We start from the raw sequence: 17,751 nt of genomic DNA, 5'->3' as shown, positions 1-17,751 counted from the left end.
TGAGCTTGGATATATTTTTGTCAATGAAAGTCTGTTCTCCCAACCCAAACCCCGTAGTGGCCACTGCTCACCTTCTAAGTTGCAATTCCTGACGTTCCGGTCCCTGAGTAAATGCCACCGTGTCTGTATTTTGCATCTTAAATATACACACACACACTTTCTGCCACATTGGAGAAAGGCTTTGCTCACTCACACTGCTTTCCAGCTCATTTCCCCGATGGTCACTGTGCTATGTTGGCTACAGCTGTCGCTTTTAGAAACACGCTCACGCTTCCGGTCCAGCCGAGAGGTCCTTCCACTATGGCTCACCAGACAGCGACTGCCTCAGCCTCCCCACGACTCCCTCCTTCCTGCTCTTCAGGTTTCTGTGTTATGCAGTCAACACCTAGTATTCACGGCTTCTGTCTCTGGAGAAACAACCAACTGGGGATTGAAAGCATACAGGAGAGGAGTTGTACCCGTGTTAGGTATGTGCACACATCCCCTCCCGCCAGTGCTCCCTAAACAATGTAGTCTAATGACAACACTGCGCTAGATGCTGTGTGTAATCAGGAGACAATCTAGTGTACAGGATGGGCATAGGTTACATGCAAATATGATGCCATTTTCCTTAAGTGACTTGAGCATTCATGAATCTGGGCATCTGCAGGGGGTCCCGGGACCATTCCCTGAAGATAACAGAGGGATCACTGTGTGCTTTCCCATTCATTGTCTTGATGAAAAGCATTCTTGTTTTGTTTCATAACTCTAATAAAGTCTTTCATGCTCTTTTTTTTTTTTTAGTGTGTGGATGATGTGTGCAGTGGAGGGGCGTGGACACGTGGAGGTCAAAGGACAACTTGCAGGAGTTGGTTCTCTCCTTCCAAGGTGGTTCCAGGGCTCAGGCTCAGGCCGTCAATCTTGAACAGCAAGGGCTTTACCCATGGACCCATCTCTCAGGTCTTCTCTGCTTCTATCATAGGTTGAGTTTAAGATCAATAGACAGGGTTTACAATAATGAGACCAGGAGCACAGTTCTTTGCTTAGGCAATACTATCTCATTTATATGTACTTTTATTTTTAAATTACTTATTATTATGTGCACAATGGGTGTGTGTGGGCGTACACGTCAGAGCGTGGATATAGAGGGAAGGGTCAATTTTCTCTTTCTGCCTTTAGGGGGGTCTCAGGGATGGCCAGGGTTACCCGTAAGCACCTTTAACCACTGAGCTATCTTGCTGGCCACTAATGTTTGCTTTGCTTTTTTGTTTGTTTGTTTTTTGAGAAAGGGTTTCTCTATGTAGCTCTGGCTGTCCTGAAACTTGCTCTTTAGAGCGGCCTGGCCTCGAATTCACAGAGATCAATCTGCCTCTGCCTCCCAAGTGCTGGCATCAAAAGTGAGCACCACCACTGCCTGGCTTAATGTTTGCTTTCTTGTGATACTTTTTTGGTGTGGAATTTGAAACATTTATTTATTTAGAGGCGCTGTATCTTATAGGCTAGGTTGGCCTTGAGTGCTATATGTAGCCAAAGATGGCCCTGAACTCCAATTCCTCCCAAATACTGGGTTGTAGCCATACACCACCATGTCTGGACATTTTTCTTTCTTTCATTTTTTTTTCTTTCGCTATTTGACTTGATCATGCTTTCAATTTTCCTTAACTTTCCATCCCAATTGAAATTCTATTGATTTTGCATCCCTGCTGAGCCCTGCCTTCTCTAACTTTCTATTCTTCAATATAGATAGCTGTCATTCAGGGACCTCCTGCAGCGGTTTCAGTGAGCAATGCCTCCCATAGGCTCAGAACTGTGAGTAATTGGTCCCCAGCTGGGGGTGCTGTTTGGGGAAGGTGGTGCAGCCTTGCTGGAGGAAGTACATCACTGGGGGGCGGGCTTTGTGAGGGTACAGCCTCATCACACTTCTGGTTCTCTCTCTCTCTCTCTCTCTCTCTCTCTCTCTCTCTCTCTCTCCCCTTCCCTCTTTCCCTTCCTGTCCTTCCCTCCCCCTTCCCTCCTTCCCTCCCTCTGCCTCCTCCCTCCCCTTCCCCCTCTCTTTTCCTCTCCCTCTCCCATCTCTCTCCCTTTCCCTCTCTTCTCTCCCTGTTCCTGTCCCTCCCCACCCCCCTCCTTGGCATGTGTGGTTGAAGATGTGATCTCTCAGCTTCCTGCTGCAACAGCTGGTTGCCATGCCTCCCGCACCATTGTGGCAGTCCAACTGGAATCCTAAGCTAAGATAAACCTTCTCTCTATATAAGTTGCTTTTGGTCATGGTGTCTCATCACAGCAACAGGAAAGTAACTCATACGCTTCTGTCCTCGGTTCTCCTGGGTCCTATCAGATTCTGAGATTTAGATTGCCATTTTTGTTTTGTTTTCTTGTTTTGTTGGAGTGTATTATTAAATAAGATTTTATACAAAGGTGTGTGGCAGTCAATATTCCTGAGTGCCTTAGGATTGGGAATCTAGTCTACATTTTCACTTGATTGATAACTGACACAGGCAATGAGTCCTAGGCTCTAAGTCAAATGCCCTTATAGCTTGGAAGGTCTGAGTCTTTTATGCTGATTTTCCTTTTGAAAACTCTATCTGGGGGAGGGGGCCTGCTGAGAATCAAATTCTTGGTCTTGCACATGCTAGGGAAGAGCTCTACTGCTGGGTTCAACGGCCTCTGCCCTTTTCCGTTTTTGTTTAGTTTTTTGCTTTTTTTTTTTTTTTTAATTCCCCAATGTGACCTCAAACCTGATGCCTTGATCTCCACAGTGGCTTGGGTTGCAGGTTCATTCGTTGTTTTGATGGCCTATAGCCTGGCATGCAGCACAGAGGCAGGCAGATCTTCATAAGTTCGAGGCCATCCTGGTCTACTAAGGGAGTCCAGGACAGCCAAGGCTACACAGAGATACCGTGTCTTGAAACAAACAAATGATCAAAAACCAAACCAAATCAAACCGCTACCAAAAACCACTTGAGTAAGTAGGAAGCAGCCTGTTGTCTTGTTTAATGCTGAGGATCCTGGCCATAGACGGAAGCTGTCGCATTGCATTCAGCATCCTGGGCAACCCCAGATCTGCTCTCAGTTCAGTCAGTGCTCTGAGGTGTTTCAGTCTGTGTCCTTGACTCTTTTTGAAAGTGTCTTGTGCTTTCCTTTTGATCATTTTCTCTGTTTTTCTTTTTCTTCTTCTCCGCAAAATCCTGTTGGCTAGCCAAGAAATTTGATCCTCTAATGTCCCTTAATTGTCGGCTGTTTATTTTTTTTTTTCTCTTCTCTTTGTCTTGATATTTTTCAAGTTCAAATATTTAAGTTCAAGAGCAATTTCTCTCTCCCGGCTGCGACATCAGAGTCTTCCAGGAAAATGTATTTTCGTTACATTGTTTCTGTAATAACAGAGCGACAGCCATTTCAAACAAGTTTCACTTAAGAGTTTAAGAATTACCATAAAAACAGAAAGCAAAATTGCCTTTAATGAGCGAGGCTCTGAAAATGTAAGTACAAAATGAGAGAGGGCTTTTAGAGATGCAGGGAGGGATTGTGGGAAGTGTGTGTGTCTGTGCGGTAGTGGTGATTTAGCCAGGAAAGAAAAAGGAGGGTGTGGGAGGTGATGTTAGAAAACATAGGAAGCAGCTGGCTGGGTCAACAGGCTGTACCCTGTCCCCATCTTACCAGCATCTTCATCTCTGCGGGGGAGAGGTGGGTAGGGTTGCCTGGTAGGCAGGGATGCTTAAAGGGGCTTTGCCAGAGCAAGGCGGTTAGATTAGGAACACCTGGGGCTAACCTAAGTGCTGGGGGGCAGGAGGGAAGCAAAGACATACGGAGAAGGAGAACCACGCCTAGAAAAGGGTCCAAGGCTGGACTGACTGACTAAGCAAGAAACAGAATGGCCCAGGGCTTAGCTCAGCGGAAGAACGCTTGCCCCATACGTGGAAGACCCTGGCTTTGACCCCTAGCACCACAGAAAACCAGTAACAGGAGCCATGAAAGAACGAGGAGGCGTGGTGGCACATGCCTTTAATCCCAGCACTCAGGAGGCAGAGGCAGGCAGATCTCTGAGTTCGAGGCCAGCCTGGTCTACAAAGCGAGTTCCAGGACAGCCAGGCCTGTTACACAGAGAAACTGTGTCTCAAAAAACAAACAAAAACAAACAAGAATGATGATGAAGAGTTAGTTGGGTGTAGTGGCACATTCCTGTAAAGGCAAGAGGATCAGGAGTTCAAGGTCAGCCTGGGCTATGTGAGACCTAGTTGCAGAAACAAAAAAGCAAGCAAACAAAGAAACAAAAACAAAACCAACCACATAAAACAAACAAACAAACAAAAGTATCTGAGGCTTTCAACACTGTTGGAACCACCAAAGCGTTGTGTGTTAAGAACATCTGCATTATCAGCCCATTCCAGAATCAAAGCCTTTTCCCCTAAGCACAGGGTCTCTCCAGCGATGACAAAGCAGTAAGACCCAGCAGATGTCCAAGACCCTCTGGCGTTCTGGGAGCCTGTGTTTGCCTCCTGCCTGGAAGCCCGAATGTATCTTTGTACAAGCTCAGATGCTGACCAAGTGTAGTATTAAGCACAGGAGACCCTGTCCCCACCGTGGCTGGCCTTCACTGTGAGAGAAAGAAAGAGGCAGTAAGCATCCGTGCATGTACGGTTTGGACCACTGGCGCCTCAGCCACCACAAACACACGACCCATCCTTCTTTTGTTTCTTTTCAGGAGTTGGAACTCAGAGACACTCATGTGCTAGGCAAACATGCTACCACTGAGACATACCCCAAGGCTGAATTCTTCTCCTTTGTACACAAGTACACTGAGCCTCTGACCAAATCCTTTAGAGAATGTGTGGCAAGATAGTTAAAAGTCTGGCCATTTGGGGCATGGCTGGTGATGCATGCCTTCAACTCCTGTGCTTGAGAGGCAGAGGCTAGTGCATTTCTGTGAGTTCAAGGCCAGCCTCTTCCAGCCAGCTAAGGTTACAGAGTGAGACCCTGCCTCCGAGCACCCCTCCCCCAAAGAAAGAAAATTGAAACTGCCTTTTGAGCTGGATAAATTGTTAACCAATGGCAGTGTTTGCTATCTAAGTCTCATGATTTCAGTTTGATTCCTAGGACCCTCACGGTGAAAGAGAAATGACTTTAAAAAGTTGTCTGCTGACCTCCACATATGTACCATGACATAGACATCTACCCCTACCAATAATAACAAACACAATTTTTTTTTAAAAAAAGAGGAAGGACTGGGACCTGAGTTATTACCTTTTTATATTATATGAATAGTCTGAGCCTCAGTTTTTAATCTATAAAAAGGGCAACCTCATCTGTGGCTTCAGTGTCTGTATTTTCAGCTACCTGAGCAGAAAATTCTAGAAATAATTAACTCAATACATTTTTTTTTCCTTTCAAGACAGGGTTTCTCTATGTATTAACACTTGGCTGTCCTGGAATTCTCTTTGTAGACCAGGCTGGCCTCAAACTCACAGAGATCCACTTGCCTCTGCCTCTGCTGGGATTAAAGGCATGAGCCACCACACCCGCTCTCAATACATTTTAAATTATGAGCCAGTTGGGTGATGAAAGCTCATGTCATTCTACCGTGTTCTACCCAGGGCCTGAGTCATCCCTTTTTCCAATGTATCACTACTGTATATGCTACGTTCCCTGTCATCACTGAACATTTCTGGCCATAAGAGTGGCCTGGAGTCACCACAGTGATTCTGCTCAAAAGGAGAAGGCCGGAAGTGGTTTAATGCTGCCATTCAAGGCTTAAGCTATACTTCACACGTCGTCTCATCTACAGCACAGCAAGATAGTCTCAAAATAAACACACGCACAGGCCAAAGAAAAAGACCACATCCACATAACTCTCAGCACAGCAAACTGCTGGCATTCTGTTCTATTATTAGTAGATACTAGTTTGTTTTTGTTTTTGTTTGCTGGAGGTTTTACGTGGCAGCCTCAGCTCCTAAAGTGCTGGGACTCTGTGGGTAATGAGGAGTGGATGCATAGGATGAGGCACGGGGCATGCAGGTGCATTTGTCACTTTCTTCATTGGTGTCCCTAAATACTCACAAGAGCAAATGTCAGGGTTTCTTAAGGTAGATGTGTATGTGTGTGTGTGTGTTCACATGAGCATGCGAAGGCCAGAGGACACCTTTGGATGTCATCTTTAGGAACACAGTCTACCTCCTTTGAGCCAAGGTGCTTCATTGACTGGAACTCACCAATTAGTCTAGACCCAGAGATCGGCTTGTTTTTGCCTTCCTACCCCTGGGGTGGCAGGTTCAACGCACCATGTCCAACTCTTCATGTGTGCTCCAGGGTTCGAACTCAGGGCCCTGTGCTTTTGAAGTACAGCAAGTGCTTTACTAACTGAGCCATCTCCCCAGCACTGCACTCTTCATTCTTTACAGAGAGAAGGCTTTGACAATCCAACTTGGCAAGGTGTCCTTCGAGAGTGGTCACTATGGCATTCCGTATAATAGCAAACAATCGGAAGAAATCTAATTGTTAATCAATGGGGGGGGGATTGATAAATTGTGTACATTCCTGGCCATATACTGATAAAAAGATAGCACTGCACCTATATGAGTTGAGATACTTCGTAAACTATAATTTATATGCTACAGGTACACTAATTTTGAGGTGCGGTCTCATGTGTTTTGAGATGTATCCACCTGTGTCAGTGTCACCCTGGTCAAGGCAGGGTTGTTTCCTTCACGAACAATTTCTTGCATGCTCCTTTCCCCAGTCCTCGTACCACATGGAGGATCTGCTTTATCATTTTTATTTTATGTGTATGGGTGTTCTGCCTGCTTCTGCCTCTCTGCATGTGTGAGCAGTGCCCATGGAAAACATTCAGATGGACTGAAGTGACAGATGGTTGTGAACCACCAGTTAGGTCCTGGGAATTGAACTCAGGTCTTCTGGGGGAGCAGCCAGTACTCTTAACCACTGAGTCATCTCTCCAGCCACTCCCCCTTTTTATTCTTTCTTTTTAAAAATTTAAAAGATTAGGTGGGGGGGGGGGCTGTAGAGATGGCTCAGAGGATAAGAGCACTGTCTGTTCTTCCCAAGATACTGAATTCAATTCCCAGCAGCCACAGGGTGCCTCACAACCATGTATAATGAGATCTGGTGCCCTCTTCTGGTGTGCAGGTATACGTGCAGGCAGAACATTATATACATAATAAATAAACAAATCTTTAAAAAAATTTAAAAGATCTGTTTTATTTTATGTGTAAAGGGGTTTTTGCCTGCATGTGTGTATGAACATCACGTGTATGCCTGGTACTCTCAGAGGTCAGAAGAGTCTCTTGGCCCCCTGCAGATGGAGTTAAGGATAATTGTGAGCCACCATGTGGGTGAACAAACCAGGGTCCTCTGCAAGTGTGCCAATTACTCTTTACCACCTAGTCATCTCTCCAGCCCCTCTTTTATCTTCTATTTTCAAACCTTGTATTTTTTGAATTATAGGGGCACTAAAAGCATCCAGTCATGTTACAGATAATGACAGCTTCTTTTCTGATGTTATTCAAGGCTGAATCTGCGTCCCTCCAAACTGGTATGTTGGCACTAATGCCCCAGTGTAACTGTGTTGGAGATGGGGGGGGGGGGCTCTTCAGGAAGTAAGAGTGCAGAAGGTCACGTGGCCAGGGTCCTGATCTAAGGGAGGTAGTGTTCTGTGAAGAAGAAATATCAGAGAGAGAGCGTGATTGCTCCTCTCACCTTGCTCCTTGGTCCTGGATTTCCCAGCCTCAAGAACTATGGCATTTTGTACGGCAGACTAACACAGTAGCTGTAGAGCGGCGGCTCTCCACCTTCCTACTGCTGCGACCCTTCACTATACGGTTCCTCATGTTGTGGTGACGCCCTCCCCAACCATAAAATTAGTTTTGTTGCTACTTCATAACTGTAATTGTGCTACTGTTATGAATCGTAACGTAAATATCTTATATGTAGGATGTCTGACGTGTGACCCCTGTGAAAGGGTCGTTTGACCCCCAAAGGGATTGAGAGCCACAGGTGGAGAACCGCTGCTGTACAGCATGCCACTGTACGCTTATGATCCAGAGTTTGGGTATTCTTCATAGATAGATATTTGGGCTATTTCAAACTTCAAGCATTAGATGCCTGTACAAGACTTTTGTACATATAAATGTATATTATTTCTTTTGGATGTGACCCAGGATTTGAATGGCTATGGTCTTGTCTTAGTTAGGGTTTCTGCTGCTGTGATAAAACACCATGACCATAAACACTCTGAGGAGGAAAGAGCATGTTTCATTGATGTGACACCTCTCAGGTCACATTTCATTGATGTCCACCCCTGAGTTCCCTAGGCAACCAGGGTAGGAACCTGGAGGCAGGAACAGATGCAGAGGCCATGGAAGGTGATGCTTACTGCCTTGCTCCTCCTCATGGCTTGCTCAGTCAGCTCTCAGTCAGGTCTACAAAGTGAGTCCAGGACAGCCAAGGCTAACAAAGAGAGACCCTGTCTCGAGAAAGACAAAAAGTCTTTATGCAGTATAGTATGAATCATTTGTCACACATAGGTATTGGAAATAACTTCTAGTCTGCGGCTTGTCTTTTTCAGTTTCTTAATCATGCATTGTGAAAACCAAAAGTTTTCCATTTTCATGAGATGTAGTTTTTTTTTTCCCATTAGTGTCTTTTGTGTTTTCAGAAATCTTTGCAGATTCCAACATCATATTTGCCTGTTTTTCTCTGGAATCTTTATAGTTTTAGTTTTCACATATAGGCCTAGGCTCTATTTGAGTTAGCTTTTGAGTATGCCATAGGTTATGAGCCAGGGTTCATTATTTTTCTCAGTTGAGTTGCGTTTGAAGTGCTGTCTAAGTCAGTTGTGGTTACATATGTACGTCCGCCCCCATCTGTGCATGTTCTATTCCATTGGACGGATCCTTCTGTGTGTCCTCATGTCCTCATGTTAACACCTGCTGCAAGGCTTGACCCCCAACAACGCAGATCTTCTAAGTTTGTGAATCCCATGAGTGCTCTGGATTCCTTCAATTTTCACTTAGGTCTGAGAATCAGCATGCCAGTTTCTATAACAACAAATACCCAAAGCTTGCTAAGTGACTAAGAACATGAGAAAGTGAATTCAGATGCCAGCATCCACATAAAAAGTGGAGGTGGCTCGATGACCCCGTAGCCCAGATGCTAAGGATGGGCAATGGCCGGAGAGTCTCTGGAGCTTGCTTATGGTCAGCCTAGCTCCAGGCTTAGTGAGAGGTCCCAATTAGGGGACAAAGGCAGAGAGTGGTATATCAGGACACTTGACATCTTCTTCTGGGCTTCATACATGCAGAGGCGACACACGCACACATACACACACACGGACACACACACACACACATCATCATCATCATCATCATCATCATCATCTAAGATTTGGTTGGGATTACACTTTGTGGGAGAGCTGAGCTAATAGCAATATGGAGCCTTCCAAGCAATGAAGATGGTATTCCTTACCATTTATTTAGATCATTTCAGTAGTGTCTTAGTTTTGGGTTTTTGTTTTTTTGTTTTTTTCAAGACAAGGCTTGTCTCTGTGTAGCTTTGGCTGTCCTGGAATTCTTTCTGTAGACTAGGCTGGCCTCGAACTCACAGAGATCTACCTGCCTCTGCCTCTCGTGTGCTGGGATGAAAGGCGTGTGCCACTGCGCCTGGCAATATTTTGCTTTTTCAAATAAATACCATTTATTTAGTTTTCTTTTTCAGTTACTGTTAGGATACGTAATTGGTTTTTGTTTGTGTGTTGGGCTTGGCTCTGCAACTTGCTGTGTCCCTCATGCTGGCCTCAAACTCAGGATTCTCTTGCCTGAATCTCCTCAATTCTGGGATTCTAGGCACGCATCACCCGGCTCAGTTTTACAATTGATTTTTGCCCACTTACTTTATCTCGCAATTTCTTTATTAGTTCTAGTAATATTTTATGGATTCCTTAGGATTTTCTGTTTATCAAGTCCATATTATTTGCAAACAAAGACGACATTATTGTCATTTGCAATATTTTTATCTCTTTATCTTTTTGTACTGGCCAGTACCTCCAGAGTGACGGGGAATACATTTGTCAAGAATTTGTAGGGTTGGAGAGATGACTCAGTAAAGTGTTTGTCACACAAGCATGGGGACCTGAGTTCCGATCTTCAGAGGCCACATAAAAAACCGAGCACCGAGGAGTGTGCCTGTAATCCCAGTCATCTGGGTTAGAGGAGCGATGAGGAGGTGGAGACAGAAGAATCCCCGAAGCTCATTGGGGCCAGCCAGTCTAGTTGAACTGATGAGCTTCAGAGTCAGCCAGAAACCTTGTCTCAAAAATAAAAGTAAAGGGCTGGACAGATACAGCCGTGGTTAAGAGAACTTACTGCCTTTCTAGAGGACCCGGGTTCGGATCCCAGCACCTGGGAGCTCACAAACACCTGTAGCTGCAGCTCTAGGAGGATCTGGCATCCTTTCCTGGGCTCCAAGAATGTGTGCACTCACTTGCACATGTGCGTGCGTGTGCATACACACACACACACACACACACACACACACACACACACACACACACTTTAAAATTTTGTTTTGCAGCAGAGTTTCTCTGTGTGATAGCCCTGGCTGTCTTGGAACTCGATCTGTAGACCAGGCTGGCCTCGAACTCACAGCGATCTGTCTGCCTCTGCTTCCTGAGTGCTGGGATTAAAGGCATGCGCCACCACACCTGGCTCAGAAATAAAATTTAATCATTTAAAAAATAATGCATCCGGGGCTGGAGAGATGGCTCAGAGGTCAAGAGCAATGGCCGTTCTTCCAAAAGGTCCCTCAGTTCCCAGCAACCACATGGTGGCTCACAACCATCTATAATGAGATCTGGTGCCCTCTTCTGGCCTGCAGGCACACATGTAGGTAGAATACTATATAATAAATAAATAAATCTTAAAACAAACAGACAAACAAAAACAATGCATCCACACTTGAACTTTTGTCTCTAGAAAAATTTCAACCCCCGAATGGCTGTAATGTAAACAGACTCTGAGGAACTCAGGGGCTTGTGGAAGGCATATGGGGCCAGCTGACTCACTCTGGTTGCCATTCTAGAATCTAGTATGTGCTGAGATCCTTGTTCCTCACGTTGTTGTTCGTTTCCTCAACACCTTCTTGCTGCCTGGGTTGGGTCAATTATGTCTATTTACTTCCTGGCTTCCTTGAGGTTCAACATGGCGTCTTCCACTTGGATCATTTCCGGAGCCAACACGACTTCTCTACCGACAAAGCTCTCCATCAACAGTTTCCAGCCTGTTTTCAGGAAGATGATCAGAGGAGCAGGGACAGCTACAGACCTCAGAACCAAACTTTGCAACTGCTTCTCTGGGCGAACCCCACCTGAGAGGGGTAAGCAAGGAGGAGAACAGCAGGGCTGGAGCCTCTCCCAGTTTGTGACTCTGGAACTCCTGCCTGCATGGTGCGGGAGCTGCTTTTGGATGAGAAGGATGCTGGACCATCAGGGCAACCCTCAAGTGACTTCACACTTGGAGCAGAGCATCAGTGGTAATCGGTCAGAATTGCTGCGTAGGTCGGAGGGTGCCTTGGTGCAAATAACCCTGGCTTGGATTAGTTCAGGGGAACGGTTCATCACGGGAGTCAAGGTGGCAGGAACTCAAAGCAGCAGGTCACATTGCATATACCATCCGGAAGCAGAGAGGGGTGAACAGATGCATCTACTGAGGTGATCACGTTTGTTTCCCTTCATTCTGTTAGTACTGTGAATTACCTCAGTTGATCTTTAGATATTAAACCATTCTTGCATTCTTGACACGGAGCATACTTAATCGTAATGCATTTGTGTGTGTGTGTGTGTGTGTGTGTGTGTGTGTGTGTGTGTGTGTTTTGATAGATTTGATGTGCTAATGACAGAGCAAGCAGGGGTCTGGCTCGAGTGACAGATCAGAGTCAGGCCGCTGCAGTGGTGGAAGACTGCAAGATATGGAGCACAGGGGAACTTCAGGAGGGGACGCCAGGAATCTGTGAGGAGTTCACCCTGGGTGCCTGGATACCTTCTATGCTGCTCATGCTCAGGGTGGCAGCTGGACAGAGAACCCAGAGACAAGAACATCTGGAGCCTCGCATCTCTGATCCAACCCTGTTGGAGAACACCAAGTACAGCAAGAAAGACCCCCGCCCCTAAAAGATCCACCTTAAGGAACAAGGCCATGGGATGCCGGACCCTCCAAATCCCAGCCTAGACCGACACTGGACACGTTCTTCCAGGCGGTTCTAGGTTGTTCTGAGTAGACAGAACTAGCCGTCACAGAAGGATTTGTTTAGTCTCAGTTTGAGGAGACATTCTGACATAGTGGAGAACTCATACTTGCAAGAGTTTGAAGAAGCTGGTGACGCCTTGTCTGCAGTCAGGAAGCAGAGGGAGGCGAACGGTGGGTACTCAGCTCGCTGTCCCCTTCTCTGCTCAGAACAGGAATGCTGCCACACACACAGACACACACACAGACACACAGACACACACACAGACACACAGACACACACAGACACACACACACACAGACACACACACACACACACACACACACACACACACATATATATATATATATATATATATATATATATATATATATATATATATATATATTTAAGGTGTAATTCCTCAGATGTGTCCAGGGGCCTGTCCCCTGGTCAAGTTGATACTATGAACCATCACATTCACGTGACAGGAAAAAAAAATCATTTTAGAAGGCATAACTCAGTGGCACTCAGCACATTCACAGCACTGTATGTACATCATGCGGTCCAGCTCCCAAACATTTTATCATGACGCTGTGAAGCGCTGAGCAGGGCTTGGGGGTGTAGGCCTGTAATCTCAGCTGTTCTGGAGGCAGCATGAGGCCAAAGTCAAGGCCTGCCTAGGATACAGAGCAAGTTCAGGGCCAGCCTAGACAATTTAGGTTCTGTCTCAAAATAAAAACTAAAAGCATAGTGCTGTGTGTGTGTGTGTGTGTGTGTGTGTGTAGGTTCATGTTATAATCCCAGCACTCAGGAGCCCGAGGCAGGAGGAATGCTATGAGTTCCAGGCCAGCTTGGGCTGCAGAGTGAGATGAGACTTCGTCTCAAAAAACCAAAATCATTAGTATGGTAGCACAGCCATAGATGCCAGCACTCAGGAGGCAGAGGCAGGCAGGCAGGCAGGTCTCTGTGAGTTTGAGGCCAACCTAGTTTGAGGCCATCAACCAGAGTGAGTTCTAGACAAGCCACGGCTACATAGTGAGACTTTGTCTCAAAACAAACAAACAAACAAAAAATTAAATAAAAAATCTAAATAAATAAATACATAAAATAACAAGGTCTTAGCCATGGCACAGTTGCCCAGCATGCCTAGGCCCACTCTGTTCCTGGTCATTTACTGATAATAAATAAACCGTGAAGAAATTTATTTTAAAACGATTTTTTTTTTGGTAAGCGTATGCTTCTACTGTCTACTAAAGATGAAAGCAAATCTGCGTACTAATGAGATGTGCTGGCTTATTTAGATATAACGTGTTTAATTTTGCTTGCAGGCTATAGGGCACCTTCAAAAATTTTCAGAGATGACCAACATTTTGACTTTATAATTGAAAGTGGTGAATGCGGGGCTGGAGTGATGGCTCAGCAGGTAAGAGCACTAGCACTGGCCGCTCTTTCAGAGAACCTGAGTTCAATTCCCAGCACCCACATGACAGCTCACCTCTGTCTGTAACTCCAGTACCAGAGGATCCAACACCCTCACACAGACATACACCAAAACACCAATGTGCATGGAATAAAAATAAATAATGTTTTTTTAAAAAGTGGTGAATGCATTGCTTTGTATAAATATCTAGTACAAAGTAGTTTGGGGCCATTTTAGAAGTTGCTAGAAATCCTGGCCCTGTCCCAAGCCAAATTTAATGTTCTTTTTTAAAAATACAACTCAAGCCGGGCTTGGTGGCATGTGCCACCTGTGATCCCAGCACTTGGGAGGCAGAGGCAGGTGGATCTCTGTGAGTTCGAGGCCAGCCTGGTTTACAAAGCCAGTTCAGGACATCCAGAGCTACACAGAGAAACTCTGTCTCGAGAAACAAAAAACAAAAAACAAAAAAACAAAAAACAAAAAAACAAAAAAAAAAAAGAAAGAAAAAGAAAACAAAAACCCCAAAACAACTCAAATCAGCAACCCAAATTGCGATTTGTTTATCTGTCTATTTATTGTGTGCTTGTGAATGAGAGTGTGTGTGTGTGTGTGTGCGTGTGTGTGTGTGTGTGTGTGTGTGTAAGTACCCCAGCATAAAAATGACAGTCAGAGGACAACTTTCAGGAGTCAGTTTTGGGAGTCCACGGAACCTGTGGATCAAGCTCAGGCTATTGAGCTTGCATAACAAGCGCTTTTATCCCCTGAGCCATCAAGTAGCCATTTTGTAAATCAACATGATCCAAACATGCTAATTTCATTCCAATATGCTGAGGAATGATGGCAGGACAGCAGAAATCATCATTGCTTTCTGTAATTAAACCACTATCTTCTATAAGAACCGAAAACTGAGTGTGTGTTGAAAGCACAGCCCCTCAGCCAGGCGTGGCAGTGCATGCTTGTAATCCCAGCGCTCTGGGAGGCAGAGGCAGGCGGATCGCTGTGAGTTCGAGGCCAGCCTGGTCTACAAAGTGAGTACGGGAAAGCCAAGGCTACACAGAGAAACCCTGTCTTGAAAAAAACAAACAAACAAAACAAACCAAAACAAAAAACCCACAGCCTTTCATCATTCTTGAATCTAAGCCTGAGTGTTGCAGGCAGTGTTTCTTGGGGTTGCTTTCATGACATGATGGCATGCGCAGAGTCAAATGCCCATGTGTGTTTAATACCAAAGCTACAGAGCTAGGCAGGGTTCACCACAGCACTTGTGTGAAAAACACAAGGGGTCACTTCGGGAAAGACATGAGACAAACAAGCCCCTTGGCGTTTATAAAGAAACACAAGTTGGCCAGTCATGATGGCCCAGGCCTTTGATCCTAGCACTTGGTTGAGAATTTGAGGCCAGCCTGGGTTTCACAGGAGATCCTGTTTCAAATAATCTCAAATAATAACAAACAAACAAACAAACAAGCCAATAAAGTAAAAACCAATAAAGAAGGGCTTGAGAGATGGCTCAGCCAGTAAAGTGCCTACTGTGCAAACATGGGCACCTGCGCACCAGACCCAGAGCATCCATGTAGACGGCCATGTGACAGCCTGCGCTGTAGCCCTAGCACTGAGGACACGGGGACAGGCGGATCCCTGGGGCTTGCTGGCCAGCCAGCCTAGCTGAATTGATGAGCTTCAGGTTCAGTGAGAGCTCCTGTCTCAAATTAGTAGGAGGAGCACTGAGAAAGGCATCTGACATCGACCCCTGGCCTCCACAGGCACACGCATGCGCACAGACACACACACAAAGGAAAGCAAGCCTCAGCTCTCATCTGTGCGTCCCGCCTTGTTTGGAAGACAGCTCCGGGCCTCATAAACACGGGGCTTTAAGGCTGTAAAGAAAATCCTCGAAAGGAAATTTCCGCAAATGGAAAGCTAAGTAGACCGCCAGACCCTTGCCCCCTTCTCACAATAGAGCTGCCTACCGGTGCCAGACAGACTGATGAATACCGCCGTCCAATTCTCTCAGCCGTTATTGAAGGATCATTTCCTCCTTTGAAATAGAGCGAGGGCATTTGTGTACGTGTGTGTGCTTCCAAGCCTGTAAGCCTCAAGCCCCTCAAATTCCAGTTGTAGTGCAGCTGTTCTTTCAAAAAGAAACGAAAAGAATTAGAAAAAAAAAAAAAAAACTTCGCCTTTATCTTCCTGAGAGATAAACGCCAAGATTCCAAAATATCCCAAAGCAGGGGAGGGCATAATGTATTGTCTAGTGTGTACTTCAGGTACGGAGACAGGAAAGTGGAGTGGCTGACCTTGGGCTTGGTGTCTAGGATCCGTTTCAAAACAATGCTGTACAGGTGACATGCCCCCATCGACTCGTGAGCTAAACGGCCGAGCTCCCACAATGCAACTCGCTGGCAGGCATCACCCACTCCTCGGGTCGCCTTTCTTATCTCTGTGAGACTATGAGCTAGGGTCGGTGTCACGGCTGCGGGGAGCCATTGCGACTTGTTATCATAGGCTCACGTGTCTGATGGTTGGTGCGTGCTGGTTTGATGCAGTGATGGCGGGTTGAGTGTATATTTAACTCGCTATTAAAAATTCTTCTTGCGTGATTCATGGAATTCTGGGTGATCATGAACAATGGCTCTTGTTAGTCCGAGTGAACAAGCAACTACAGTTGTAGGTAGCAACTGTGGAGAGGGATGGCATCAATCAGAGCCGAGCCAGGGTGGATGCTCAGCTGGGCCTCTTCTCCGGAACCGGGGAGGCCCGCCCGCTAGCTCTATGGGCAGAGCGGTCCTGAGGCTCAAAACAGAGAAACAGAGAAAGGGTCCCGCTGAAGCCCTCTCCTGTTCTCTGAGCACGCTCATTACCAAACTTGTCCTCGGGTCTGGGAAGCTGGCAGAACTGCCTGTGTTCCAGGATGGTCCAGGTCCCAGGCTAGGACGGAGCTGAAGGTTTTGTAGGGAAGCCACAGGGGCAGACAGCTATGATCTCTGTTACTTCTTTTCTTCCTTTAAAAATTTTTTAAATGATCTCATTTGGGCACAGGTGGCATGTGTACCATGGCTCTTGACTTAGAGGAGGCAGTACTCTCTCTCTGCCATGTGAGTCTCAGGGACTGAATCTAGGTCATCGACCTCGGGTGGAAAATGCCATTATCTGCTGAGCCATCTTCCTGGCCCTGCTTCTCTCTGCCTCTTAATCTTCAACATAGACCTGAGAGTCTCACAATGTCAGTATTAATATTAGTCACGACCATGGTCACAGCCAGTATCTACAGAGTGTTTGCTACTTGGGAGTCAGCTGAACCCTTGGGATGGGATGTTTTATCTTCCCAAGGCTCCTATAGGGTTTAACCAAATTCTCCAATCAGGAGCCTGATGCTGAGAGGGCCAAGAAAGTAGTTTGGGGGCCTGTAGGGGGACCTCTGATGAAGGAGCCATGTCTTTGTATGATCTTGTCTCCTTGAGTGTGGACAGGTCCTGTGACTATTCAATGGTACATGGTAGTGGTGATACAGGTGTCACTCCCTTATAATGCGCCTTATAGAAGATGCTGTCTCAGCTAACTGGAGCAAAAGAGTCTCCTAATGGTCTAAAGAAGTAAAGAACTCCTGCTGTGAGCTCTCCACGGGCCGCCCTAAGGGAAGGAGGTAGCCTCCAGGGCATGACGATTGTTCTATCCATAGCCATGAAGAACTTAAACACAGCCTTTCTGGGCTGGGACGTCAGGTCTGCAGAGAAGCACACAGACTGACTCTATCAGTTACTCTTCTGGTGGCTGTGACCAAGCACCTGACAGAATTAAATTGAGAGAGAAGAGTTTAGCTTGGCTCACATTTCAGAGGGCGCAGACAATCACACGGGGAAGGCATGATGTAAGAGGCTCAGAGGTGCTGCTGGATCACATCCTGGTAGGCTGAGAAACAAAGAAAACAGAGCCAGGAGCAGGGACTGGATATAAATATCAATAAACATCAGAAGCCTGGCGAGGGGGCCAACCTCCGCCAGCTAGACACACACCCCAGGTGGGCAGACTTCGCAAACAGCGCCATCAGCTGGGGACCCAGTGCTCAAAACGTGAGGCTGGAGAGTGGCTCCACTTCATAGTCGAACAGAAACACCTGGCCA

The 17,751-nt window shown here is 46.1% G+C and overlaps 1 long non-coding RNA gene across 1 annotated transcript; it reads right to left on the bottom strand.

Annotated features, from left to right (window-relative positions):
* Window positions 1-2,706: 2,706 nt before the first annotated feature.
* On the bottom strand, window positions 2,707-16,053 carry LOC311579152. Its single transcript, XR_014773071.1, has 3 exons — window positions 15,928-16,053; window positions 15,601-15,756; window positions 2,707-3,350 (listed from the first exon to the last, which is right to left on the bottom strand). It is a non-coding gene; the product is annotated as an uncharacterized lncRNA (long non-coding RNA).
* Between the last annotated feature and the right edge of the window lie 1,698 nt (window positions 16,054-17,751).

The sequence above is a fragment of the Acomys minous genome, assembly GCF_964271855.1.
Source record: "Acomys minous genome assembly, chromosome: 12".
Classification (NCBI taxonomy): domain Eukaryota; kingdom Metazoa; phylum Chordata; class Mammalia; order Rodentia; family Muridae; genus Acomys; species Acomys minous.
Note: the sequence above shows the minus strand (reverse complement) of the source record. Positions and strands in the feature narration are given on the sequence as shown.